We start from the raw sequence: 27,759 nt of genomic DNA, 5'->3' as shown, positions 1-27,759 counted from the left end.
TCCGCAGGTCTGACAGCATCTGTAGACACAGTAAAAAGTCTGACAACACCAGGTTTTAGTCCAACCTATTTATTTGATAATATACTCGCAAGCTTTCGCTTGCGAGTATATTATCAAATAAATAGGTTGGACTAAAACCTGGTGTTGTCAGACTTTTTACTGTGTTTACGCCAGTCCAACGCCGGCATACCCACATCATGAGCATCTGTAGAGACAGGAAAACAGAATTCAGGTCTGAGACTTTCCATACTTTCCATATAATCCATCACTCCCATCTGTATCTCACTGCTGGATTTCCTCAGCTTTGGGAAACACAACCAGTACCTGTTAAATTTAAATCAGATTTCTAACGGCACTGTGAGAGCCTGATTAAATAGTATCATAATAAAGACTTATGCCTCTCTAAGGTGGGACACCCACACAGGACGCAACCGGCCACTGTAAAAATGGGGTGGGATGTGTATGTGATTTTTAATTTTAATATCCTCATGCCCATCATTGGAAGCCTTCATATTGATACCATTGAGTCCACAAAAGGAGGGAGAGCAAGCAAAACAGCTGTTTAATTATATAGAATAGACTGGGCTTGTACTCGTTGGAGTTTAGAAGGATGAGGGGGGATCTTATTGAGACATATAAGATGATGAAGGGGATGGATAAGGTAGAGGTGGAGAGCTTCTTCCTGCTCAGAAAGGACAGCAGGACTAGAGGGCACAGCCTCAAGATAAGGGGGGTGCAGTTTAGAGCGGAGTTGAGGAGGAACTTCTTCACTCAAAGGGTGGTGAATCTCTGGAATTCTCTGCCCGTTGAAGTGGTGGAGGCTACCTCGCTAAATATATTTAAGACGCGGGTAGATAGGTTTTTGGTAGGCAAGGGGATTAAGGGTTATGGGGAGAAAGTGGGAAAGTGGAACTGAGCCACTTCAGATCAGCCATGATCTCATTGAATGGCGGGCAGGCTCGAGGGGCTAGATGGCCTACTCCTGCTCCTATTTCTTATGTTCTTATGTTCTAATTAAGAATAACATTTATGTGACTCAGGGTAAACAAAGTTATCACCCATATTATTTGATTTTGATTTGATTTGACTTATTATTGTCACATGTATTAGTAGAATGCAGTGAAAAGTATTGTTTCTTGCATGCTACACAGACAAAACATACCGTACACAGGGAAGGAAAGGAGAGTACAGAATGGAGTGTTACAGTCATAGCTAGGGTGTAGCATTGTTAGAGAGTTTAAAAGAGTTAAAATGAAGTTTTAGAAGCATGGAACTAGAGTAAAAGATAGAATTAGAAGGTATGTTGGGCTCAGCTTGTAAGAAGTCACCTGGCTCCGGCACCATTTTGAGAAAGGATTTTGTCATTGATGCTTAAGTTCTGAAGCAAAATGATCTACCTTCAGACCTACCTTCAGCACACAGGCTGCACACCCTCAGCAATCTCCATTCCCACCCCTGCTTGGATTCCTGCTGTCAGCCCCAGCCCCATCTGTGCCTGCCTGTCAAACCCTGGCATAATCTTCCTGGAATAGAATTGCGAGAATCCATGATGGTATCGCAGTGAATCGGAGGTCTGCTGACACAGCTGGGTAGCATCCCTGCCTCTTAGTCAACAGTTCTGGGTTTAAAGCCCATGCTTAGACTTGGCGGTCAAGGAAGGTGCGTTCACAATGTAATATTATAGAGCATCAACCTGCAAAATCCTTCCAACACCCAGCAACAGCCGGCAACGAGAGTGGGAGAGATTCTTGTTCAACTATGAGGTGGGAAAGTTGTCGGAGCCTCTACTGCTAACCTAAAGCTTCAGACTACAACATGCATGTCAGTAGTGCATGTTGCCACAGTAACTTGGACTACATAGGTGAACAGTGACACCATGATTATAGTTAATAGCATTGAAATGTTATTGGGCTGAATTCTCATCCAGCTGTGGGATGATGATGTGACAGGACTCCACATCTGCCCACATCGCTCCACTATTATCCAGCTCCAGATTCCTGGACTGGCCTTTACTACAATGTGAGGCAGGCTAACAGCAATAAACCCACTGCCTATGAGTGTTATAGCGCTTGGGAGGGGTCGTGTGGAATGGCAGGGGGCAGAAAATGAACTATTAAGTGGCCCGTTATTCAGCAGAGGCTAAATAGCAATCGGCAACTCAAAGTAAAAACAATCTTTTGTTACAAAATGTTCCTATGGAGCCAAGAGGAGTGGTAATGCTTTTCCAATGCCCCAGTCAATACATAATTCCCCACCCCCCAACTGGGTACTGGTTCCACCACACCTTCCCAAGATTTACATTGCTGCCATCAAGGAAAAATGCCCAATAATTCATAGTTTTCAAATGTGGAAGCATATTAGGAGCTGTCTGTTCATGTGAAAAATACCCACAGTCTGATATAGGGTATGTTGTTTGGTGGACGCGTTGCCATGGCGATCCTAAAAAATAGGCCCAGATGATTCTCGACCCCCACCATGTGGCCTGACAGCTTGCAAATTCCACAAGGTCAGCAAATATCATAGAAACCCTACAGTGCAGAAGGAGGAAATTCGGCCCATCGAGTCTGCACCGACAACAATCGTGAACATAGCCCAATCCATCACACAAACCAGCCTCCCGTCCATTGACTCTGTCTGCAATTCCTGCTGCCTCAGAAAAATAGTCAGCATAATTAAGGACCCCCACACACCCCTCTCTTCCCACCTTCTTCTGTTGGGAAAAAAATACAAAAGTCTGAGGTCACGTATCAACCGACTCAAAAACAGCTTCTTCCCTGCTGCCCTGAGACTTTTGAATGGACTTACCTTGCATTAAGTTTCTCTACACCCTAGTTTTGACTGTAACACTACATTCTGCACTCTCTTGTTTCCTTCTCTATGAATCGTATGCTTTGTCTGTATAGCACGCAAGAAATAATACTTTTCACTGTATGTTAATATATGTGGCAATAATCAATCAAATCAATCCCACCCAGGCCCTATCCCCATAATCCCACCTATTTACCCTGAGACTCTAAGGAGCAATTTAACATGATCAACGTACTGACCAGCACATCTTTGGACTGTGGAGGGAAACCAGAGCATGCCGAAGAAATCCACGCAGACACAGGGAGAATGTGCAAACTCAAGCCAGGAATCGAACCCAGGTCCTGGAGCTGTGAAACAGCAGTGCTAACCACTGTGCCACTGTACCGATCTAAATAAAAACAGAGATATTAATGATTCTAATGTCAGTAATAATTGCTCAAACATAATACCACACTCTGAGCCAAGCTGTTCCAGTACTGCTACACTACTGCTATCTACCCAGCACTGTGGAAAATTGCCCAGATATGTCCTGTACACAGTAAGTGGGACACATCCAAACCAGCCAATTACCACCCCATTAGTCTACTCTTGAACATGAATAAAGTGATGGAAGGGGTCATCAAGTGTCTAACCAAGTGACCTTTGCTGAGCAAACCCTGTTTGATAATGCTCAGTTTGGGTTCTGCCGGGGTAACTCAGAACCTGACTTCATTACAGCATTGATTCAAATGTGGACAAACAAGCTGAACTCCAGATGTCAATCATAGACTCCTACAATGCAGAAGGAGGCCATTTGGCCCATCGAGTCTGCACCGAAAATGATCCCACCCAGGTCCTATCCCCATAACCCCACATATTTACCATCCTAGAACCTCTGACACAAAGGAGCAATTTAGCATAGCCAATCAATCTAACCCGCACATCTTTAGAGCGTGGGAGGAAACCACAGCACACGGACGAAACCCATGCAGACAGGGAAGCCATTCAGTTCAAGGGCAATTAGGGATGACAAAATGCGCTGTGACACCCTCATTTCATGGAAGAATGAATGAAAAATAACTTTGCTTTGGTGGATTATAACAGTCCAGCATTTGGATAATCTACTGTATATTTCAGATATTCTCTTCATCAGCTTGAAGGAGGAACCTCCTGAAGATACAACTTGAGTCTATCTATTGTATTCATGTTGCTTTGGGATGCAGCTTAATAAGAGAGAAATATTAAGGCTTGAAGGAGATGGATCATTCAAGAAAGTGTCCATTGAAGAGCCAGCAAGGGAGGGTGGTAAAGCTGTGAGAAGTGAATTGCTGAAAGGCTGCATGGAGTGTCTAGCCTTTGCCGTGTTTGAATTGAGAAGGCTCACATAAATACTGGTAGAGCATTGCAGCAAATTCTGCAAGACAAGTCATGCCACATACGTTGCAGTAGATCACACTCTGCTTGAAGTGTGGTGCCATCACACAAGCACCTGGCTGGTTCAGAGATGTTCTCAACATGTCTGTCAAATAGAATTAGAAAGCAGACAGAGTTGAGAATGGAATTAAATAGAAACAGAGGCCAGAATTCTCTTGAAAAAATTCATTGTCGAATTCGCATTAAACCTGGAATAATTCAAATTGGTTTTTCTTCAGTGGGAGTTCAGAGAAGAATCTCCCACATTCTGTACACTACAGAGGTCATTAGCATGTATATCATTAAAATTCAGTGGGTGGGACCTACCCCGCCCAGGAGGCCGGTAGCATAGCACATAACAGGTCATTGCACGTGCACCAATCTATCAGTGCTGAGATCGGGGCATGCGCAGTAGCCTCGCACTGCTGATCTCCCAATTGCTGGCCAGCTCGATCAGTGGCGAGCCTTGTGATCCCCACAATGCTGGCCCTCCAGCCCCTCCACAGCCCGATCACTGATCACATGACCATTCCTGGGCCCAGCCCCAACCCCCCCCTTCCAGAGCACCCTGACCTTCAGGCCACCCTTCGTTCCCCGCCCACGTCAGTTATTCTCCCCACAGTGCCGACCCCACCAGCAGGCAGCCCTAAGGTGCCCCCTGGGCATTGGCACTTTGTCCCTTGGGCAGTGCCATGAAATGGAGATGCTACCATTGGACTGGGTGGGCACAGTAAGAAGTCTCACAATACCAGGTTAAAATGCAAGTTCATTTGGAATCATGAGCTTTCGGAACATTGCTCCTTCAGCACCTGATGAAGGAGCAATGCCCCAAAAATTCATGATTCCAAGTCAACCTATTGGACTTTAACCTGGTGTAGTATTGATTTACCAAAATGAAAGCAGGCCTCCAAGGAATGAAGTATGAGAAAAGATTAGACAAGCTAAATTGTGTTCTCAAATTTAAAAGGTTAAGGGCGGATTTCATGGAATTTTTCAAAATGTTAAGGGGAAACTAATTATGCAGAAGGGAGGAAACTATTTCTGCTAGTCGGAGAGTTTAGGACTAAGAGACATTGCTTAAAAAATAGGGGTGCAAGTATGAAAGCTAGAAAATACTTCCACACACAAAGAATGGTAGGAATGTGGAATCCCCATTTGCTACAAATGGCAATTGATTCCAAATCATTTGTTAATTTTTAATATGAGGTTGACAGATCTTTGTTGACCAATGATATTAAGGGATAGGGAGCAAACAACAGTTTTACAATTAGATCACAGATCAGCGATGACCTTACTGAATGGTACAACAGGTTTGAGGGGATAAATGATCAGCTACTCCTGCTTCTGGGTTCTTAAATAAAGTATTCCTGTTAAGGTTCTAACTATGTTAGGAGTTGTGAGTTTTAACAGGGAGAAAAACTGTGGTTTGCATCCATGGATTCAAAGTAACAACAATAGATTTTATTGAAGAGCTGCTCTCTGTACTGCATCAGAATACAACACTGAAAGTTCAACAGCAGCTGAAGCATACACCCTAATGACATTACCATCAAAACGTGATCTTCCCTTAAAGCAGCCTGCATCTCTTAACAAAAAATATAACATATCCAATAAAAATATTTGAAACAGTTAGGTTCTCTATGCAAACGGCTAATATTTCAAGGCTTCCAGTGTTCAAAGAATTGTTTAATCTTTTTGACAAACCCATGTTCAACTGGATGAATAAAACTCACCAAGTGTCCATGCATAGATGGATCAACAAATGCTTCTAAGTGCAAGGGGAAAATAAATGACACTCAATTCCATTGATTCATAAGAGATTTTACATTTTGTGATTAAGTGATTGAATCTTGGGCCATAATTTCACTTTGGAAGGGCATTACAATTAAAAATACAATTTGTGGCCAATTCCCTGTTGGCATTCAAGAAAGAAAGTCTACCCCAGTATACTGGCAGCCCATTGAAACATCTCTTTATTGGAACCAAATTACGCTATGAGTGTTTCCAAACATTCCTGTTACTAATTTCGCATTTCCAGCAGTCATAGTATTTTGCTGTAGCATTTCCATTGTAGATAATGCAGGCTGCGGGTTGGATATGCAAAGTGAAGTCCCTATATTTGTAATTGTTCATCTGGTGTCTTAACATAAGAACATAAGAAATAGGAGCAGGAGTAGGCCATCTAGCCCTTCGAGCCTGCCCCGCCATTCAATAAGATCATGGCTGATCTGTCGTGGCTCAGTTCCACATTCCCGCCCTCTCCCCATAACCCTTAATCCCCTCTCTTATCAAAAACCCATCAACCCGCGTCTTAAAAATATTTAGCGAGGTAGCCTCCACCACTTCAACGGGCAGAGAATTCCAGAGATTCACCACCCTTTGAGTGAAGAAGTTCTTCCTCAACTCCGTTCTAAACCGCCCCCCCCTTTATCTTGAGGCTGTGCCCCCTAGTCCTACTGTCCTTTCTGAGCGGGAAGAATCTCTCCACCTCTATCCTATCCATCCCATTCATCATCTTATACATCTCAATGAGATCTCCCCTCATTCTTCTAAACTCCAACGAGTACAAGCCTTGGCTATGACTTAGAACCATTAGAACATAGAGGGCAAAATTAAATGGCCTGATCAATTGAAACACACCAGGAAGCCTGTTGCCTGTGGGGAGGTTTCAGAACACCTGCCCATTTTAATAGATTATAGAGCTTGGACCTGTGAAATAAAAATGCACGTGAGGAATTATGATCATGTTTTCAAAATGCTTGGCTCATCATCTACAAACCATAGGAAAGTTTATTGATTTCCATGTAACTGTGGCAGAAGGTCATAGCGTCGTAGAAGTTTATAGCATGGAAACAGGCACTTCGGCCCAACTTGTCCTTGCTGTCCCATCATCTTTAACCACTAAGCTAGTCCCAATTGCCCACATTTGGCCCGTATCCTTCTATAGTCATGTAACTATCTAAATGTTTTTTAAAAGACAAAATTGTACCCACCTATACTACTACTTCTGGCAGCTCATTCCAGACATTCATCACACACTGTGTGAAAAAAATTGCCCTTCTGGACTCTTTTGTATCTCTCCCCTTTCACCTTAAATCTATGCCCTCGAGTTTTAGACTCCCCTACCTTTGGGAAAAGATATTGACTACCTAGCTAATCTGTACCCCTCATTATTTTATAGATCTCTATAAGATTACCCCTCAGCCTCCTATGCTCCAGAGAAAAAAGTCCCAGCCTATCCAGCCTCACCTTATAACTCAAATCATCAAGTCCCAGTAGCATCCTAGTAAATCTCTTCTGCACTCTTTCTAGTTTAATAATATCCTTTCTACAATTGGGTGGCCAGAACTGTAAACAGTAAGGTGTCAGACCTGTTGGCCTTGTATTCTTACAGGGAGATGAGAAGGGTTTGCAGGAGCTGGCGAGCAGCTAACCAACACTCTACATTCAGTATGTTAATGTTGGCAGGGTTTCATTTGAATAAATCTCTGTCAAGTCTCCGCTGATCCATGGCCGACAGGCAGGAATGGGAATATAGTCATTGCCAAGCTCCCATGGAAATAGTTCCCAGCTCCCAGCACAGGCAAAGTGTCAACGCTGAGGTGGATCCTAATCCAGCTACCCAGCCCCTCACACTATTTTTCTGTTGCCAGGCAACAGACAGTGCAGGATTGTCCTGAAGCTGATTGCCCCTGAATTGTCCTTCGAATTACATGGCCAGTGCTGATACATCATCAGTCTGCGACTTTTGAATTTCTGTGCCGACTAGGGGATTTTCACAGTAACTTCATTGCAGCATTAATGCAAGCCTACTTGAGACACTAATTAATAAACTTTAAGACTTGAAGCTGGAGCATTTGACCTAGGGGTAGGGAATGCTGCAAAATGCACTACAAAATCTCTTCCACAGCTCTACCGAAGAGCCAACCACAGCAAGATGGGCCAAATGGCCTCATCCTGTGCTGTACTATATGACCAAAAAGAAACAAAATGGTCAATTGTGAAAGACAGCTGCTGTACAATCATTATATTTAACATAAAAGTAATAAATAACAGGACCCACTTAGTTCCACCAGATATCATTAAGCTGCTAGTCCATTTTGTAATACAGCTATAATGTTGCTGGGAGCCCTGAATAAAAAAACCCAGTGGAAATGGTGCTGAGTTATTTACTCTGATCTTGTGATTTAAAAAGAAATATCCTACCTGCAAATGTCCAATGGTGTCTCTTGGTGCACATAAAGGGATTTTTATAAGCCTGCAATAAGTACCTAATGTGATTCTTCTTTGTTCTCTGCAGGCAAGAAAAGCTTAGTGCATAAGATGTAGAGTAATTTGATATTATCTAGTTCATGACCTGAATTAGGCTAATGGTGATCCAAACTGCTACTTAATGTGGCTGAAGTGGAAAATGCTTTGCAGAGATTTCCAACACATTCAAAAAGCCTACTGTGGAGCTTTGCCAATGTTTTACAAGTGAACATTATCAGAAATACACAGGAATTAGTTCAGTGTCTGCAATAGGTCAACAACAGATCAACAATCTGATGTTTACTTGTTCGCTAGTTCCTTTATCACAGGTTTGTACCCCGTTTACAATGTCTTAGATTTGTTTGGGCTTGCTAGGGCGGGGAGGGGCTTTGGGGGAGCAGTGGGGTGGGGGTGTGTGTGTGTGTGTGTGTGTGGGTTGGGTGATAAACAGCTACTGCTGAGACTTTGGCCCAGATTTTCAACTTAGATTTGGGAAATTCCCACGATATCATCATTTATGAGAGAGAGGAAATGGCAAATGGAATTTAATGTTGGCAAGTGTGAGGTGATCCACTTTGGTAGGAAGAATGGTAGGAAGGACTATTACTTACGTGGCGAAAAACTGCAGCAGGCGACGGTGCAGAGGGACCTCGGGGTCCTTGTGCATGAGTCGCAAAAACCCAGCTTGCAGGTGCAGCAGGTGGTCAGGAAGGCGAATGGGATGCTGGCCTTCATAGCGAGGGGGATTGAATATAAAAGTAGGGAGGTCTTGCTGCAGCTGTGTAGGGCATTGGTGAGGCCGCAGCTGGAGTACTGTGTGCAGTTTTGGGCGCCGCACCTGCGCAAGGATATTTTGGCCCTGGAGGGAGTGCAGAGGAGGTTTACTAGGCTGATACCGGAGTTGAGGGGATTGAGCTATGAGGAGAGGCTGAATAAACTAGGCTTGTACTCGTTAGAGTTTAGAAGAATGAGGGGAGATCTCATTGAGACGTATAAGATGATGAATGGGATGGATAGGATAGAGGTGGAGAGACTCTTCCCGCTCAAAAAAGACAGTAGGACTAGGGGGCACAGCCTCAAGATAAAGGGGAGGCGGTTTAGAACGGAGTTGAGGAGGAACTTCTTCACTCAAAGGGTGGTGAATCTCTGGAATTCTCTGCCCGTTGAAGTGGTGGAGGCTGCCTCGCTAAATATTTTTAAGAAGCGGGTTGATGGGTTTTTGATAAGAGAGGGGATTAAGGGTTATGGGGAGAGGGCGGGAAAGTGGAACTGAGCCACGACAGATCAGCCATGATCTTATTGAATGGCGGGGCAGGCTCGAAGGGCTAGATGGCCTACTCCTGCTCCTATTTCTTATGTTCTTATGTTCTTAGATGTGAGCAGTGATGGGTCAGGTTTTGTGAGCCACAATGCAGTGTAGGAGGAATGTGGGTCCACAATGGGCAGACTTCAGGTTATCTTTGAAATGGACATTAAAAAGAACTTCAAACTATCTGATAGAGCTGTTATTTAAACATATTTCATCCTGGAAAAAGCTGATAAAAGCGATTTAAAAAAAAAATCCTCTCAACGGGTTCATCTGTTATAAAAGCAGGGAATCATTTAATTGCCTGTTAAAATGATTGGTCAAAATATGAACACAGCCCCTGCTGAGATAAATAGCTCATTAGTTTTTGGAAGTCAGCCTAACATTCATAATGGGTTGAATTTTCACAACAAACCTTGGGAAATCCAAACTGAAATTGAAACTGAAACTCCAGATGGCATTTTTTTGCTAAGCTACACCGGCTACCCTGTCAATCAAAGCAGTCCATGGCCTAGTTGACATGCAATAAAGGCCTCCCAAAAACAGTGTGGAGTTGGGAAAAGGAGAGGTAATGCACTTTTAAGTGATAAACGTCATGATATCAACTTTCCCCTTCCCATACCCATTTCCATTGGGAAATTAAAACCTAGCCCGAATCTTTGGAAGAAATAGGGATTGAACTGGCAAATGACAAATGTTAGAGAAAGTAAATGAAGGTTAGAACCAGGGGTAGTGGAAGAGAGTAGATTGTTCAAAGTTCTTGATTCTGAGAAGTTGATGAGTATTTTTATCCAATTTGATACCCATTCCTATCAATGGAATGATGAAAATATTTTGAGAGCGTAACCTTCAAGGTCAACGATATACACAGAGATATATAGGCGCACTCCTCTCATGAAATATTACATGTATTCTACTGACAAAGTAGTGAATATCGAATAACTACAAGTAAATAAAAAGACAGTGGGTGGGATCTTCCGGCTACGCTCGCTCCAAAACCAGAAAATCTTGTCCAAGGTCAATGGACCTTTGCATGATCCGTGTCCCACCTGCTACAATTCCCATGGCAGGTGGAACGGTAAAATTCCCCTCCATAATTCAGCGGAAGTCATCAATTAAGATTATAATCCAAGATGATTTCCTAGCTTAATCCTGAAAATGGATTAATGCCAATGAAAATTCTGTAGATACTCAGTTCATATTTTTTGGAGCAGATTCAACGCTGAAGCTCCTTTTAAGAGTTGCCAGTTCGAACAACAACCCAGGAGCTGATGAGGAATCAGATTATTTTTGGTAGTACATGACAAAGACTGCATTCACCTCCATCTTATAAAGCACTGTGCTGTATTTGTGCCATGTCTGCTTTTCTTTTATTATTTTTAGGTTTGATTCGAAACATCCTTGAAACATCTGTGAAAAAGTACTTATCACCGCAGAGAGTGAATGGGAAGTGACTGCTGTCAGGCAGTGTAGTCTTCATCAAGATATTATTGGGAAGGTCAGTGTTCTCCCACTGTGGAGTGCGGAGTTAGAGGCTGGCTGAGTTTTAATGATACAGTCCCCGAGTGGAATACACTGCCTTGTCAACCACAACTCATCTGCTTTTTGATATCCAGTGAGAAGGGCAGGGACTGGGAATCATGATTTCAGGCACGAGCCAAGAACCACAGAAGGAATAGAAATGCTTCTGTAGAGAAATGAGATTCAACAATAGAGTCAATAACTTTGCACTTAATTTGGGAATAATGTGGCACCTCTTTGTCTGCGAAACACAATCCAAATTGAAATGGGTTTGGATACGAACATTACATACACCTAGGTATTGGCTGTAAAACAATCTGAATTTTGTTACAATGATGAGGTTTTTAAGATTATTATGCTTTATGACTGTAGGCTGAATGCTTCTATTTCCTGACTAAGCGGGCAGCTCCAATGGCGCCGTCCAGAATAACAGGATGCTGTTTGGAATCTCATTAATTATCCTCAGGGAGCTCTCCTCCGCTTCCCCTGGCAGGCCAGCAGCTGATTTGTCCAGCTGCCCTCAGCCAATGCGTTTGAAAGTCCCGGCACCATATTGAAACATCTTTCCAGCACACTCGTATCGCTGTCTCCAGCGCACCGATCTTCACCAGACGGTGCTGCTATACTTGTTGATTCTCAGATACTTTCCACCAGTTTACTCACTCCAAGGTTTTACCCCGGTGCCCTTATTTGCAAGATGGACAAAGGACAAACACAAGTAAAGCTTCAGTAAGTTTATTAATAATAACACTATTAACCCTTAAATTACCCATATAAAAGAAGAGGATACCCCGATTCAAGTGTACTATCCGCAAAGATGGTTTGGTTAAACTTCAGGCCCGATTCTCTGAGTCCCTCTGATCCCTCGTCACAAAGGTGAGTCTCAATGGCAGCTTCTTCCTTCCTTCTCTGGTCAATCTTCTGGATGGTCAAGGTCGCCTCCCTCGTCGAGTCTTCACTGCTGGTATGCCTGAGATGTGTACCTTTATCCTCCTCCCTCCCTGCCTTTCCAGAAACTTCTCTGGTTTCTGGCCAATGAAGTCCCAGGAAGGGGTTCCAATACCCAGTGGGTTTCTTGATGTCCGCCTGACATCAGGTGTCCATCTCCATGTTATTGCTTACATACAACCTTATGATGCCAGATAAGGTAACTGCAGGAACTCTAGGTGACAGATGGTCAGGCCCGATCTGGGCTGCTAACAATACACCAGTGCATTTCGATGGGTGCGATGATCTCCTGCTGAATTTCAGTAGAGAGCAAGATTTTTGATGGGTGATTGATAGCCAGCCCAGGCATGTTTCTGTGTCTTTGTATATTTGACTTTCATCAAGTCTGGCCTGCCTGGGGTTTGACTGTGTTTGATTTTAATATGCCCAATTCTTTAATTTAGGATATCCAATTTAATCAGCCTTAAAACTAATTATATTACCACAATGCAGAATGTCACTGAGCCAGAGGGAAAGGGGTGGCAGCTCCATGAAGAAGTCTGTTCCTTGGTTCAACCATCTTCTGCCCAAGCCCATCACTTGTGAGGTGCCCATGTCCCTCTTGGACCTCTACCCACTGACACTTAAGGGGCAATTCAGTATGGCCAATCAATTTAACCCATACATCTTTAGCGTGTGGGAGAAAACTGGAGCACGCAGAGGAAACCCATGCAGAGATGGGGAGAATGTGCAAACAAGTTGACTATTCACATCATGATACCTATCAGGCTCTGTGTAGCCAGTAAATCTCTCTGAAATGTGACACCCAATTTCCTCACACCCAATTTCCCCACAGTCGCATGGAGGAGTGGTAAGGGAAGGTATAATGGCACAACGAGAAGAAAATTTGTTTATCATTGGCCTATTTTACAAATTAAAGCCACCCAGTAGAAGTATTTGAGAGTTTAAAGTTTATGTCTTAGTGTCACAAGTAAGCTTACATTAACACTGCAATGAAGTTACTGTGAAAATCTCCTGGTCGCTGCATTCCAGCACCTGTTCAGGTAAACTGATTCAGGGAGAATTTAGCCAGGCCAATGCACCTAACCAGCATGTTTTTCAGTCTATGGGACGAAACTGGAGCACTGGAGGAAACCTATGCAGAAACGGGGAGAAGGTATAGACTCTGCTCAGAGAGTGACCCAAGGCTGGAATCGAACCTGGGTCCCCAGCACTGTGAGGCAGCAGTGCTAACCACAGTGCCAGTGTGCTAAGAGATGGAGCAATAGGAGTATCGTTATCTCTCGTGCTTTCTACTATTTACCTTTGGCAAAAAATTTGTAGGTGGGAAGACGTTCACTGTTTCACCCAACAAATTATGCATTTTGCGTTAGAATCCTAAAAGGACAAATGCATAAAAATATTGTCAGCAAAACAGTCTTACTTTGATATAGTTCTGTCACAGTTTCTGCTGCCAGACTCACACTTCATAGAGGTTTTTCATGTCGATTCTAGGAATGCTTGAACTGTAACTAACTATTTATTTGAAACCATGCGGCTTCCTTCAAGGTGAAAAGCAATGCTTTGCAGGGGAGTCCAACAGCTCTCTCTAATTGGAAGTCATGTGGAGTTACAAGAGGCTTACTTCTCTGTCAACTTCGACTGTTTTGCTGCAGCACCTACTGTACATTTTAATTCCAAAAGCTAAACGTAAGGTAGTGCAAAGTGTGACCCTTCCTGTCCCTTCAATAGCAATTTCCTCATGAGAAATGCGTTTGCTGTGCGCCAGCCTTGGCTTAGTTGACAGCACTCATATCTCTGAGTTAGATAGGTCATCAGTTCAAGTCCCAGTCCAGCCCTTGAGCATACTATCCACACACTGAAGCATAATATTCAGGGAGCGTTACATTACCAGAGGTGTTATCTTTTTGATGTTAAACCTGCCTAACCTCTCAGGTGGACATTTAAAAATATTCCACAGCATTCCTTGAAGAAAAGCAAGGGGATTATCTTGGTGTTCTGCCCAACATAAAGCTCCCAACCAACAACACAAAAGCATAATAGCTGGCCAATTATTTTGTTTAATTTTATGCACTCTTGCTGTGCCAATATTGACACCTGCATTTCTGTGCACTACGCAATAACTCTAAAGGAATTAATTGGTTGTGAAGCCCTTTGGAATGGGCTAAGGGTGTGAAAGACAACAGATGAATGCATGCTCTTCCCTCCCTGAGAAGGATTAACTTTCGGGGGAAACAGGTCAGAAAACAAAATGTTTTATCCCTCTCCCATATTTCAATAAGACTTCATGAACCTGATGACGGTGCTTCTTGTGAAATTCAAACTGTGGCAAAACATTTTGCTCCCACTGTATTCACAATAAACAAAGTGATGGACCACAAGAATGAACTGCCACTAAAGTTCAAAACAAGCAGGGACAAAATCTCTCCCACCAGCCTACACAGGAGAAATAATAGATTGTAAAGTCCTCAAAAATGAGGGTCGTTTATTTCAGGCGAATGGGTGAGGCGGTCAGTATGCATTAATTTTCACATTTACGAAGTGGGTTTAAATTAAGCATAAACTGATAAAAAGGTACTTGTCCTTGTTTTTATTTGCAAGGGCCTTGCACAAAAAATGAAATTTTGGACTGCTGCAAACCTCTGACCTTGCCCACGGCTGGTGCCGCTGCAGTGAATGGAATTTTGGCTGAGTGCCAAATTTTCCATTCTCACTGGCAGCAGGGAAGCCAAGAACAAGATTGGAAAATCTTACCTGCACACCGGAATTCTACCAGAACTGAATGGGGAGTTGGTTTGTAATTGACACTGGGTGCCTTTATCAAATAAGTCGGTTGGACTAAAACCTGGTGTTGTCAGACTTTTTACTATGATAACTTTCTCCATTCATATAAATGTTACATTGGGCAGATTTTACAGGATTTTTTTCTAAGTGCCAAGCTAGCGTGAAAACGGGAGAAGATGTACAAATTCCACATAGTCACCCAAGGCCAGAATTGAAACTGGGTCTCTGGAGCAGTGAGGCAGCAGTGCTAACCACTATGTCACTATGCTGCCTTCCAGTCTGTTCCCCCAATAACAATATCAACTATACTACACAAGTTCAAAACTTCTAGGCTCCGTGAATGCATCGCTCAGAGAAACGTTCTGATGTCCTGTGACGCTGACAGGACATCACGTGCAGTGATTGACTGGAATGTTGGGAGTGCACTGCCCGCAGTTTTCTGTCCATTTATTGGAGTGACGGTAGTGACACAGACAGGGAGCAAGGGTTCTGAAAGTGTGTTCAGGAGAATCTTCTACAGCAATATGTTGCCAGTCCAATGAGAGAAGAGACATTGGCCATGCTAAATTGCCCCTTAGTATTTTGGGATGAGTAGGTTAAAGGGATTAGCGGGGTGAATATTTGGGGTTATGGGGATAGGGCTTGGGTAGGATTGCTATCGTTGCAGACTTGATGAACCGAATGGCATCTTTTTGCACCGTAGGGACTCTATGATTCATTCCATGATTCTATTCTCGGACTTTGTTTTTGGGAGTGAAGTGGGCCAAGTGGATCAATTGTTACAAGGGGGCCATTGAGGGGATGGTGATATAAACAGAAAGTGCTGGAAAACCCAGCAGTTCTAATAGCATCTGTGAAAAGAAAAACAAGCGTTAATGATTCATAATGGAGTCATATTAATTCTATTCCTTCTCCACAGATGCTGTCTGGCCCGCCCGAATTTTTGTTTTTATTTCAAGTTTCCTGGATCTACAGTAGTTTGCTTTTATTTAGGAGGCAGTGAAAAAATGGGGGAATCCAGAACTAGGGGTCAAAGTTTGAGGATAAAGGGTAAACCTTTTAGAACTGAGGTGAGGAGAAATTTCTTCACGCAGCAGGTGGTCAATGTATGGAATTCACTACCACGGAGTGTAGCTGAGGTCGAAACATTGTCTGATTTCAAGAAGAAACTAGATATAGCTCTTGGGCCTAAAAATTGGAGGATATGGGAGTAAGGGGGATCAAGATATTGAATTTGATGATCAGCCATAATCAAAATGAATGGGGAAGCAGGCTCAAAGGGCCAAATGGCCTACTCCTGCTTATAGTCTCTATGTTTCTATGTATCATAAGGCCTAGGTCAGCTATGTAAAAGGACAAGAAGAAATCCAGAGTAAGAGCAATTAAAGAGGCGGAAGGCCAATGTCAATAGATTTGGGCCAGATAAAATTGAAACTAAAGATTAACAGGCAAAGCTGTAATGGAACAATGAGCTACCTTTAAAATAGAGACAGTTCAGGCAGCGTCAAGGTATATTCCCATGAAGGAGAAAGTGAGGGCAAGTGAATCATCAGCTGTCTAGATGACCAAGGAGATAGAGATTAAGATGAGGCAGAGAAAATGGGCTTACGACAGATGCCAGAAGCATAATATAATTGATATTCAGGCAAAATATAGATGTTTCAGAAGGGAATTGAAGAAGAATATAAGGGAAGCAAAGAGAGAGAGATAGAGAAGAGACTGACAGCTAACATAAAAGCAAATCCAAAACTTTTTTCGAAGCATATAAATTGTAAAAGAGGAGGAGCAATCCAATCAATAACCAAAAGAATTTACACATGGGGACAGGGGGAATGGCCCAAATAGCGGAGGTATTAAATGAATACTTTGCATCCATCTTTAACAAGAAGTAAAATGCTATTCAGGTCACAGTGAAAGAGGAGGTAGTTTTGACATTGAAGGGCTTAAAATTGATAGGGATGAGGTATTGAATAGGTTTTCTGTACTTAAAGTTGACATGGCACCAGGAGCAGATGAGATGCATCCAAGGATACTGAAGGAAGTCAGAGTAGAAATCACACAGGCACTGGCCATAATGTTCCAATCATCCTTAGATTCACAAATGATTCGGGAGCACTGGAGAATTGCAAATGTTCAAAGAAAAGTGCCACGATAACCCAGCAATTATAGACCAGTTAGTTTAACCCAGGTGGTAGGGAGGCTTTCAGAAACAATGGTTTAGGCCTAGTCCTACTCTGCAAAATCTCAGGGGAAACACTCAAAACAGCAGAATAGCATTAGTTGAGATTGAAATGAGCATTCTACCCATTAGAAGCAATTATGCTGCCACAGTAACAACACAGGATGGCAGCTGCAGGCAGAACATCTCCAAGTGCATGGAACTGCCACAACCCATAAGGAACAAGAACATGACTCAAATACATTATTTAAAGGCACAGTATCATCATAATACTCAAAAGCAATTAACTTGATGACACTGCTTCCAGCAGTCACTATGCACTTCCCCTTTAAGGAGTACAGATTACGTTTAAGCATCACTAGGCATTTGCCATATGCGACCCCCGCTGATGCACAAAAACAGTGAACAGAGCGAGGGGCGCTGGCTGCATGCAGCACTCATGGCAATCATTCTGCTAGCTATGTAATAAATGGATACAGGTTCATCAAGTATCATGAACCTCAAACCCCCTTTTTGGATCTGATCTGATCCCTTTACACTTAAATGTAATTGAAGTCAAATCAGCTGGTTCCAAAACTGAATTCAAGCCACTTTTAATTCCCAACTTTCTTGAGTGCATTATGTGAACCCCCAATGTTTCAGTCACTTTGATACAGAATTTGATTCTTGCAATCCAAGCAACAAAATTGCTTGCTGGTTTTGGTCCAGATGCAACAGTCTCAACGCAAAGGTAGTTAGCAATAACTGAACATAAGAACATAAAAACCAGGAGCACTAGTCAGCCATTTGGCCCCACGAGCCTGCTCCCCATTCAGTAAGATCATGGCTCATCTTTTCGTGGACTCAGCTCCACTTATCCACCCACTCACCATAACCCTTAATTCCTTGACTGTTCAAAAATCTATCTATCTTTGCCTTAAAACATTCAATGAGGTAGCTTCAACCGCTTCACTGGGCAGGGACGTAATTCATTCCTATTGCAAGCAGAACCTCCTCTCTCCAACACCCTCTTCTCTTGCACATTTGTCACACAATCTATTGCAGTGTTGATCTATTTCACTTCTTCCCCCAATAATATTAAAGTTCTGTCGACAGTAATGATGTCTTCATCTCATATTCTTAGCAGCAGTGAATAAATCAGGTTCGTGCCTTGGCAAAAAGGCAGGGTTTTCATCACAAATGTAATCATTTCAATCTTAGATGATCGCTCATTCCATCATAAAATCCATGTTGCAATTTATGGCTGTGATTTCTGCCTTAGCCTTCCAATACCGTTGTTTCTTACACAAGTAATGAGCAGCCAATAGTGGTTTCGCAAGACCAATAACACTGCTAACCCCTGTTGTTGCGGCTACAGATCAGTTTGCCTCTCTAATGCAGCTGTTAATGTCCTTGCCAAAATATTGGCTGCTTTCCTAGTTGCTTTAATTCTATTCCGTTAATCTTAAAGAGACAGAGAGAATGTTTAGAGAACCACCACTTAGATCACACTCAGAGGATTCATTAACCTTACTCACTGCTGTCACTCTTGCAGTGTTGAGATTTTGGCAGGCTCTCTCGCTGTCAGGGAACAAAAAAAAAAGCTTTTGACAAGGCAGATAAATGTGTTTTGGCAGCAGCTTTCTGAAGGAAGCAGAACTGCTTTCAATCAGGAACCTCCAAGCACCAGGCTATCCTCATTCGAAATTGATGTTCAAACAAGTTCATGCATTTGAAGTTATTTGATCTTTGTTGTGTAAGACAGTCATTTTCCACCCTCCCATTCTTAGCAGCCCAGCTTCATGGCAGGCTACGGTTATATAAAATCTGGAAAATCTCCTACGCCTTGTCAAATAAATTTCAAAGTACACAGGCAAGGAATACTTAAATGCTATTTGACTATGGGGTGCATCACAGTGATGCATAATCCCTATCACTATCCATGCTATTTCACTTTCTCACAGGAGTTACTGCACAGCAGTCAGTGTAACTAGACAGTCTTTTCTAAAGAGCAGTTATCACATCTGCCTCACAGTGCCAGAGACCTAGGTTTGATTCCCGGCTTGGGTCACCGTCTGTGCAGACTCTACACATTGTCCCCGTGTCTGTGCGGGTTTCCTCCAGATGCTCCTATCTCCTCTTATCCATCAGTCAGCACTACTTTGCACTTTTTACAGAGGTTAGTCCGAGTGATAACAATGGTCCAGTCATATAATTCTGTACTGTATCATCGGTCTCCAATAATCATTACGGTTAAATGAAATCTTGAATATATTTTTCCAACTTCTATTTTGAAGTCCTGAACTGTATATATTCCACTCACGAAAAACTTAGTTTAATCAAAGCTGCAGCATGTCGTTGGGATATTTTGTTTGCCAGGCTATACAGCAATTCAAAGAGGATTTGAAGGAAACATTTGCATTTTCTTCTGGTATTAATAATACTCTGAGTTACCTGGGAATGGGGGGGGCAGTTTGTTTTAACGTTTATTTATTAGTCACAAGTCAGCTTACATTAATACTGCAATGAAGTTACTGTGAAAATCCCCAATTAGCCGCACTCCAGTGCCTGCTCGGGCACACTGAGGAGAATTTAGCATGGCCAATGCACCTAACCAGCACATCTTTTAGACTGTGGGAGGAAGCTAGAGCAACCAGAGGAAACACACACAGCCACGGGGAGAACGTGCAGACTCCGCATAGACAGTGACCCAAGCCAGGAATGGAACCTGGGTTCCTGGTGTTGTGAGACAGCAATACTGTCTCAGCCACCGTGCGTTGCAATAAATGGACCAATACGGAGACAGTGCAAATGTATCACCGTTGAGGACGGGATTCAAGCCCACACATGCAAAGAACAATGGATTAGCAGTCCATCCTCTTAACCATTCGGCCACCTTGTCATGTATGAAGGCCAGGGAGAGCTCCTCTAAACTGATTAACCCAGCACAGCATGTTGTGACTGGGCCAATGTCACATCACATGGTATATGCTCAGTATAACTAATTCACAGCAGTTTAAATTGGCCTAAATTTCCTCATGGAGGTAGGAAGCGACTGTTGGGCTTATTCTTGGATTCCATTCCTACCTCCAGTTTGTAACTGAGTTTCACATGGGTGAGCCCTTAGTGTGGGGATGGGTTCTCTGTCCAATTAAGAATGACAGATGGGCTCACAAAGTTAGAGAGGTCATAGAGTCTCATAGAATCATAGACTTTCTACAGTGCAGAAGGAGGCTATTCGCCCATTGAATCTGCACCAACTCTCGGATAGAGTACCTTACCCGGGCCTTCTTTCCCAGCCTTTCCCTGCATCCCTACACATTTACCATGGCTAATCCGTCTAACCTAGACATCTTGGGTCAATTAAAGACCTTCCAGCTATGGAGAAGCATTCTGCTGCCATACAAAAGTAAGTAACTTTGAGAAGGTCCTTCAACATAAAGGTGCTCTCTCAGCCATTCTCTTAGAACTTTAATTGGAAAATTCAAAGTGCAGCCAGGCCATCACTGTGGTGGAGGTCCCACTTTGCCTCCGTAAACTTCAGTTAACATGGTTCTTAACCAGTGTAACAGCTCCCCCCCTCATTGGGTGACCAACCTTCCCAGGCCCCAAACCCGCATCAGCCCAAAATTGCCAACTTCAGGAACAAGACTGGGAAACTGGCACGCCAACCAACCTCTTAAGTTTCAGGTCCCATCCACTTCTATTCCTGATGGTGTGTGGACCTGAAAGTTCAGCCCAATGGACTGGATTATCTGGTCCTTCCCGCAAGCGTGATCTTCCTGTTCCATCGAAGGTGCCCCACCCCCCCTTCCATTGTGTTCCCTGGCAGCGGGGTAGGCAAGCCATGCAAAATACTGCAGGCTTTGGTGTGAGTGGAAGATCTCACCAGTAGTCAATGGCGAGCTGCCTCTGCCGCAAGGTGTGCTGGGAAATCCCAGCCTAAGCTTTCAAATAATCTGTAGTTTCGACACAGTGCTACTAACTGACATGCTTGCCAGTACTTTTAACAGCTGGCATACATCTCTAGCAAGCATTTAGCAAGGTGGTAATGACGTAGAGGTATGAGAAGGTTAAATAACTATTAGAATTAGAAAAGAAAAAATCTGTTCAGAAAAGCTTATCAAATAGTTCTGCAATAAATGTACTAATGTTGATATTTGATTCATTGACTGATTTTAGCACTGGTTCAAAGTAATTAGCTGTTTCCTTTTTGTGATAAACCTTCATGTTGCATAAAAACAGGAATTAAAATGATTGTGATTAACATGCATATGCTTTAAAGTTTACATTAATACTGATTTGTTAATGGAAAATCAAGGCCCATAGTCCCTCTAAGTAAAAGTTTAAAGTTTATTTATTGGTGTCAGGAGTAGGCTTACATTAACACTGCAATGAAGTTATTGTGAAAATCCCCTAGTTGCCACAGTCTGGCACCTGTTCGGGTACACTAAGGGTGAATTTAGTATGGCCAACATATCTAACCAATTATGGACTGTGGGAGGAAACAGGAGCACCAGGAGGAAACCCACACAGACATGAGGAAAACATGCAGCCTCTGTATTGACAGTGACCCAAGCTAGGAATCAAACCCAGGTCCCTGGCACTGCGAAGCAAAAGTGCTAATCACTGTGCCACCATGCTTCCTGTCTTATGTAGACTGCTATACTTGCACAATAATATATTTTATATTTGGGGCACAATATTGATAGGAAATTGCCTATTTCCAACCCATCTAAAATGTAAATCCTTCCCAGTATTTATATTGCCTGAGTGCCAAACTACCTGAGAATGTTCAACTGCAGGATTGTTTATATCAGACAGTGTTGAGAAAGCAAACTGTGCAGCTCAATAAACTCAGATGTTTCTTTTGGGGTACTACACTTCCGTCTATTGATGTAATAATTCCTGCTGTTCAGTGGCCTCTGTTACACTCAATCATGTTTATGTGTCCCTCTGTTTTATAGAAGGTCTGTAAAATCTTTTTAAGGATATACTTGCAGTGTGCACTGTCGATTTTGCTGCGCGGTTGCAAAATATTGCCATACCAATCGTGGGTCAAGTGCAGTTGGAGCTGAAGCAAACCCTTCATGGTTTGGATTGGATTTGCTAACATCTGAATACGGATTGTTATCCAAAGCATTGAAGGTTTATCACTAAATTTGTCACCATGTGAGGACAGTGCAGGAAAAATCGATTGATCTCCCACTGAGTTTCGAGCAAGTTGAGTTAATTTTGGAAGGGTAAGCTTCCTTCCTGTCATCTACAAGCACGAAATCCAGGCAGAATATTTCCTTTGTGAGGCAGAGTGGTCGCAGTGAGCAGAAAAAGCGCCACTGAAACCACCAGCCCCAAGAGTGACTTTCTCCGCCTATTGCCAGCAACTTAGGAACAAGAATCCAAATCCGTAACATTGCTCTGATTGAGGCTGCCTTTTTTAAAGATTGTGGCACCATTTTTAAAAACAGAAACCTCTCACCTAGCACCGGCCCTTGGCACTGCCCAGGTATTGCCCCGGCACCACATGGGGCACTTCCCTATGACACTGCCTGAAGCGGTGATGGGGGGGGGGGGGGGGGGGTGTGGGGGGGCAGTGTCAGGTTAGTGCTGGGGGGCAGTGTCTGGGGGCAGGTCAGTGGCAGTGCCTGGATAGTGCCAGGATATTGCATGGGCATGGTCCTCTCCATCCCCCCACCCCCACCCCCCAAAGCGATGCACTCACCTGGGCTCCTTCAGTGGGTCTGCCCACCAGGTGCAGGCTGGGGAAGACCAGTCCTAATTCACAGTTGTGCCCTTACACCAGCGTAAATGGACAATGTATCAGGTGTGATAATTAGATTAAAATTTATTCTAATGGGGTTCCCACATTGAACGTCAGGAATCTTGTTATGTCACTGGTGGGGATAGGGACAATTGTGATGGGACTTCTCACCAACGTATAATGTGATTTGAGCCCCTTGTGAGATTTTGCACTCACACCCTATGTGAATGGGAGCTCAAAATCCTGACCCAAGTTTAACCAATGGAACAAGTGCATCTTCAGTAATGGCTTCTCTTTCTGCATCTTTACCACTGAAACTCCTATCTCTGGATTACTTTTCTTCCATTTTCTAGGCAATATTCTTTGGTGACATAAAGGACACAGACTCCACATGAATGCTAATGACATTCTACCTCTGTATCTCTTCCCTTGAACCAATACACATTTCCATTTTGTTGCATTGCCTAGTCATGGATAGATTAATTGTCTTTCAGTTGAACACATTGTTTTGCCTTCAGCTACATATTATGAATTCTGCTCCTATGCCATTGGCTTTGTCCTCTTCACCAGTCACTTGTCAAAGCTGCATCAGGCTATACAACTGTAGCAAACCTATATACCCTTCCTCTCATTGATAAGAACGGTTCCAGGGCTGAGAAACTTCAGTTATGAAGATAGACTGGGGAGGTTGGGACTCTTCTCAACTGGGAAGAGATTTCATAGAGATGTTCAAAATAATGAGGGGGCTGGAAAGAATAGATAGGGAGAAACTGTCCTCATTTGTAAAAGGATCAAGAACAAGAGGACATAGATTCAAGCTGGTTTGCAAAAGAGGCAAACATAATGTGAGGAAGAAAAAACATTTTCACACAGTGAATGGTTTGGGTTTGGAATGCGCAGCCTGAAAGTGTGATGGAGGCGTGTTCAGTTGAGGCATTCAAGAGAGCATTAGGTGATTATTTGAATGGAAACAGTATGCAGGGATATGGGGGAAAGGGCAGAGTTAAGGCACTCAGCATAACGATTGTTTGGAGAACCGGTGCAAACACGATGGACTAAATGGCTTCCTTCTGCATTGTAATAATGCTGTGAGTTGGTTCTTTGCTCTGGCTCTTTGAGCAGCCATGTTCAGTTCATTGTTGGCAGAGCATCCACTCCATTCTAGAATTTCCTTCCTAAATCTCTATATACCTTTCATCATCTCTCTCTCTCCATCTTTAAAATAACTAACTTTTCCCTTAAGATTTTGGTTGCCAATGTAAGTTCTTCCACCAGAGCTTAATGTTCCTTACCTTACTGACTTCTTTTTCTGTCTTTTTGTAAAACCTCTTTGGGTTTCCAACTTTAAAGCTTCTATATAATTGCACGCTGCAGTTGATGCAGGAAGAAAGTCACTAAAATTTGATCCTCATGACCAGAAGTACATTAACATTTTGATTTATTAAGATATTCAACATATCCACCTATCAAATGCTGCTGTACTCTAGTTTACTCTTTGATGTATGATGTACAATGGCGCAGTATATTGGGAGGACATGAATGTGGCCCAAGGCTCCTCAAGTGGCAAATCTCTAATCGCAATCATGACCACAAAGGCGCCAAGTGGGAATTGTTTCAGACCTACCCACACTAAAGGAACATCAGCATGAAAGACTGGAGCCTGAGGGGTAACATGGACGAGGGTACCTTTGTGTGGTCTGCTGCCTTTGTTTTGCGGTGTATGCCTGATTAATTGTCCTGTGTGACCATTGATTAATTGCCTCATGAAGGTTCAATTGAGAGAGAATCCTGCTGCAATGTTTTGTCATGGGCTTCACCAGAGAGTTCCATGCACCCATACATTTGTTAATGTAAAGCATCGATTGTGTTGTATTTTTCAATTACGTCCTTGATAATTAATGGAGACTTGAAATGGCCAAGTTACCCAGCCTGCCCCACTCTGACTCGGATGTCAACAGGGGAGCAAACAGATTGCAACAGCAAATCGAGCTTACTTCTGTCTTGGGCTCACAAGCTTTGATACTTCTGTCTCACATGTTTGAAATCTGAGACTATGGCATCCATAGTCATCTTCAAGCTGCCAGCATTAAAAAAGAATTCAAACAATGCCTGTTTTATCTTTCTTTTCAGATTATATGCTTGTCCTTTCAAAAAAAATAAGATGTTTGCATTTTGAGATTCGCAGCTGTGCATTCTGTGATTCCTTTCAAACCACCGGGGGCAGAAATAATTGTTAACCTTATATTTCCTCTCTCTTGCGTTTTTGAAAGGCATAATTATTTTCGCATTTTTTTTTCCCTGCTTGTTTATTTGTGAAGTGAGCACCCCTGGATTGGCTAGCAGGGCACGGGTATTTTGTCAAGCTGGTGTTTGCTCGGTTGTTTAAAACCATTATTATTCAGGCTTTTTATTGGAAGCCATTATGTTTAACAAATAAAGCTACGCAAACTCATTTTGAACGCATGGAGTTCACATCAGCGGCCTTCAAGTGTGAAATTATACCTCGAGGAGGTGAAAATACCAACATGCTATTTGCAAATATTTATGATTGAATCTGCGAATGGATGCTCAGCCAGCAGTGTTTAAACAACTCTTTGTCCCTGCTCATTTATTTATTCCATGCAAAGTAAGCTAATATAAACTGGACATCAACATCATCAATGAATTCCTTTTCTTGCGCATTGCTTCAGTTATTACTTTCTATAATACATAATTACCTCAGTTGTTAAAATACAGCCATACATTTGCAAATACAATTCACTCTTGCTTTGATTATGACCACATTGTGCATGAGGTAATTACCATTTATTTTGCTTTTGTAGTTCTTGAATGAATTTTACACATGAGATGCCTTAATTTGTATGTGTTTTATTGCTGCAGAATAGGTCTTGGCAAGCTGCCTGAAGTCTACTAAGGCAGTAAATCCTATCATAGTGTTATAAAATCCATTAAGAGTGAGTTGTGAGCCTAAAGCTGCAGGTTATTTAATCCAGTGGACATAAATTGCATGTTATAAATGTAGAGCATGGATGTGCTCCTGAGAGTGACATTGTAATATGATTTTAGACCCAAAGTTGATACTGTGTCAGAAGAATTGAATTGGACTAATTGTTGCCAGGGAGCAAACAAGTGGTATAGATGAAAAACTGGCTGTAATTTTCAAACATTTCCTTAAGTGTGTTAGTGTCATTTATTTTTTTTCCAGCCAGCATTACTCTAGCGACACCGATCCACTTTAGCCTTCCAAACACATGATCACAATCGACTTGAAAGACAAGAGAAGCAACGTACCTGGGAGCACTACTCCCTGGAGGATCTCCTCCAAGCCACTCACCATTCTGACTCGGAAATATATCACTGTTCCTCCACTGTCGCTGGGTCAAAGCCCCCGTACTCCTTCCATCACAGCACTGTGAGCTCTACACTTCATGGACCACTGCAGTTCAAGAAGGCAGCTCACCACCACCTTCTCAAGGGCAATTAGAGATAGGCAATAAATGCTGGCCTTGCCAGCCACACCCACATTTCATGAATGAATGACAAAAAGCTGAATGCTGTCCTTGAAGCTTAGATTTCTGAGTAGCAAGTTGCTCTTACTTGTATTTTAGCACATTGCCTTTTGATATCAGAATCATAAGATCACTGCAGTACAGAAAGGGGCCAATCAGCCCATTTACCCTGCACCAATAATAATCCCACCCAGGCTCTATCCCCATAAACCCACGTATTTACCCTGCTAATCCCCCTGACACCAAAGGGCAATTTCACATGGCCAATCAACTTATCGGTGGGAACAGAATTGACTCTGAGGCTGGTGTCAAAGACCAATGTTTTCAATGAGATCTTTTTATTCAAGCAGTGTGAATGCAGTCAAAATCTTATATCATCAAAGATCTATTATAGAAAACTGAGGTTCCTTCAAAAAATAACAGCCAATATCAACTTGGTTTGAAGGATGTCAGATGGAAAAGGACTCACCTTTCCAAAATGGACAGAAGAAAACACTTCTGGTCTGCTGAGGCTCTGCAGCTCAGCAATAACATCAGATCAGAAAAGAGGGTGTCTAGAGTAGTAAATCTCATTAAAAAAAACTTTCAGGGAAGCTGTGCATGAAACTCTTTGAAGGTTACGGTCAAATGCCACCACAGTATTCTGCCATTGAAACGTAAGGTACATTCTACAACCTGTTTGATTCCTGATCCCATTAAAAATGATTGTAAGTATCTCTGGCATAGATCAGGCAGCCAGATGGAGTGTAATGGGAACATTTCAGAAGATGTAATGTTGTCAAGCAATGAGCGTGCAATCACTTATGCATTTTGGAGCTGCTCTGATAAAAATGCAAATCTGAAAAATGAATTGTTTTTGAAGTAATCAGAGGAATCTTGATGCTGAAAACACCAGCCGACTCAAGAACAGCTTCTTCCCTGCTGCCATCAGACTTTGAATGGACTTACCTTGCATTAAGTTGATTTTTCTCTACATCCTAGCTATGACTGTAACACTGCATTCTGCACTCTCTTGTCTCCTTCTCTATGCATGGTATGCTTTGTCTATATAGTGTGCAAGAAATAATACTTTCCACTGTATACTAATACAGGTGACAATAATAAATCAAATCAAATCAAATCTCTTCACCTTTTCATAGTCCAAACATGTCCTCTAAATTTGTCATTTTTAATTGCATGAATACAGGCCTGTTTTACATGTTTAACTAAATTCAGGTTCAATGGGTTTTTAAATAATGATGTTTTTGTTCTTATCCTGTCTGAAATAGGATGGCTGAAACAATATGATGCGTGGAGCATGGGAAAAGAGAGTCACGTTAGA

This window comes from Carcharhinus amblyrhynchos, chromosome 23 (assembly GCF_965287045.1).
Source record: "Carcharhinus amblyrhynchos chromosome 23, sCarAmb.v2.hapA, whole genome shotgun sequence".
Classification (NCBI taxonomy): Eukaryota; Metazoa; Chordata; class Chondrichthyes; order Carcharhiniformes; family Carcharhinidae; genus Carcharhinus; species Carcharhinus amblyrhynchos.
This window is presented reverse-complemented; position numbering follows the sequence as displayed.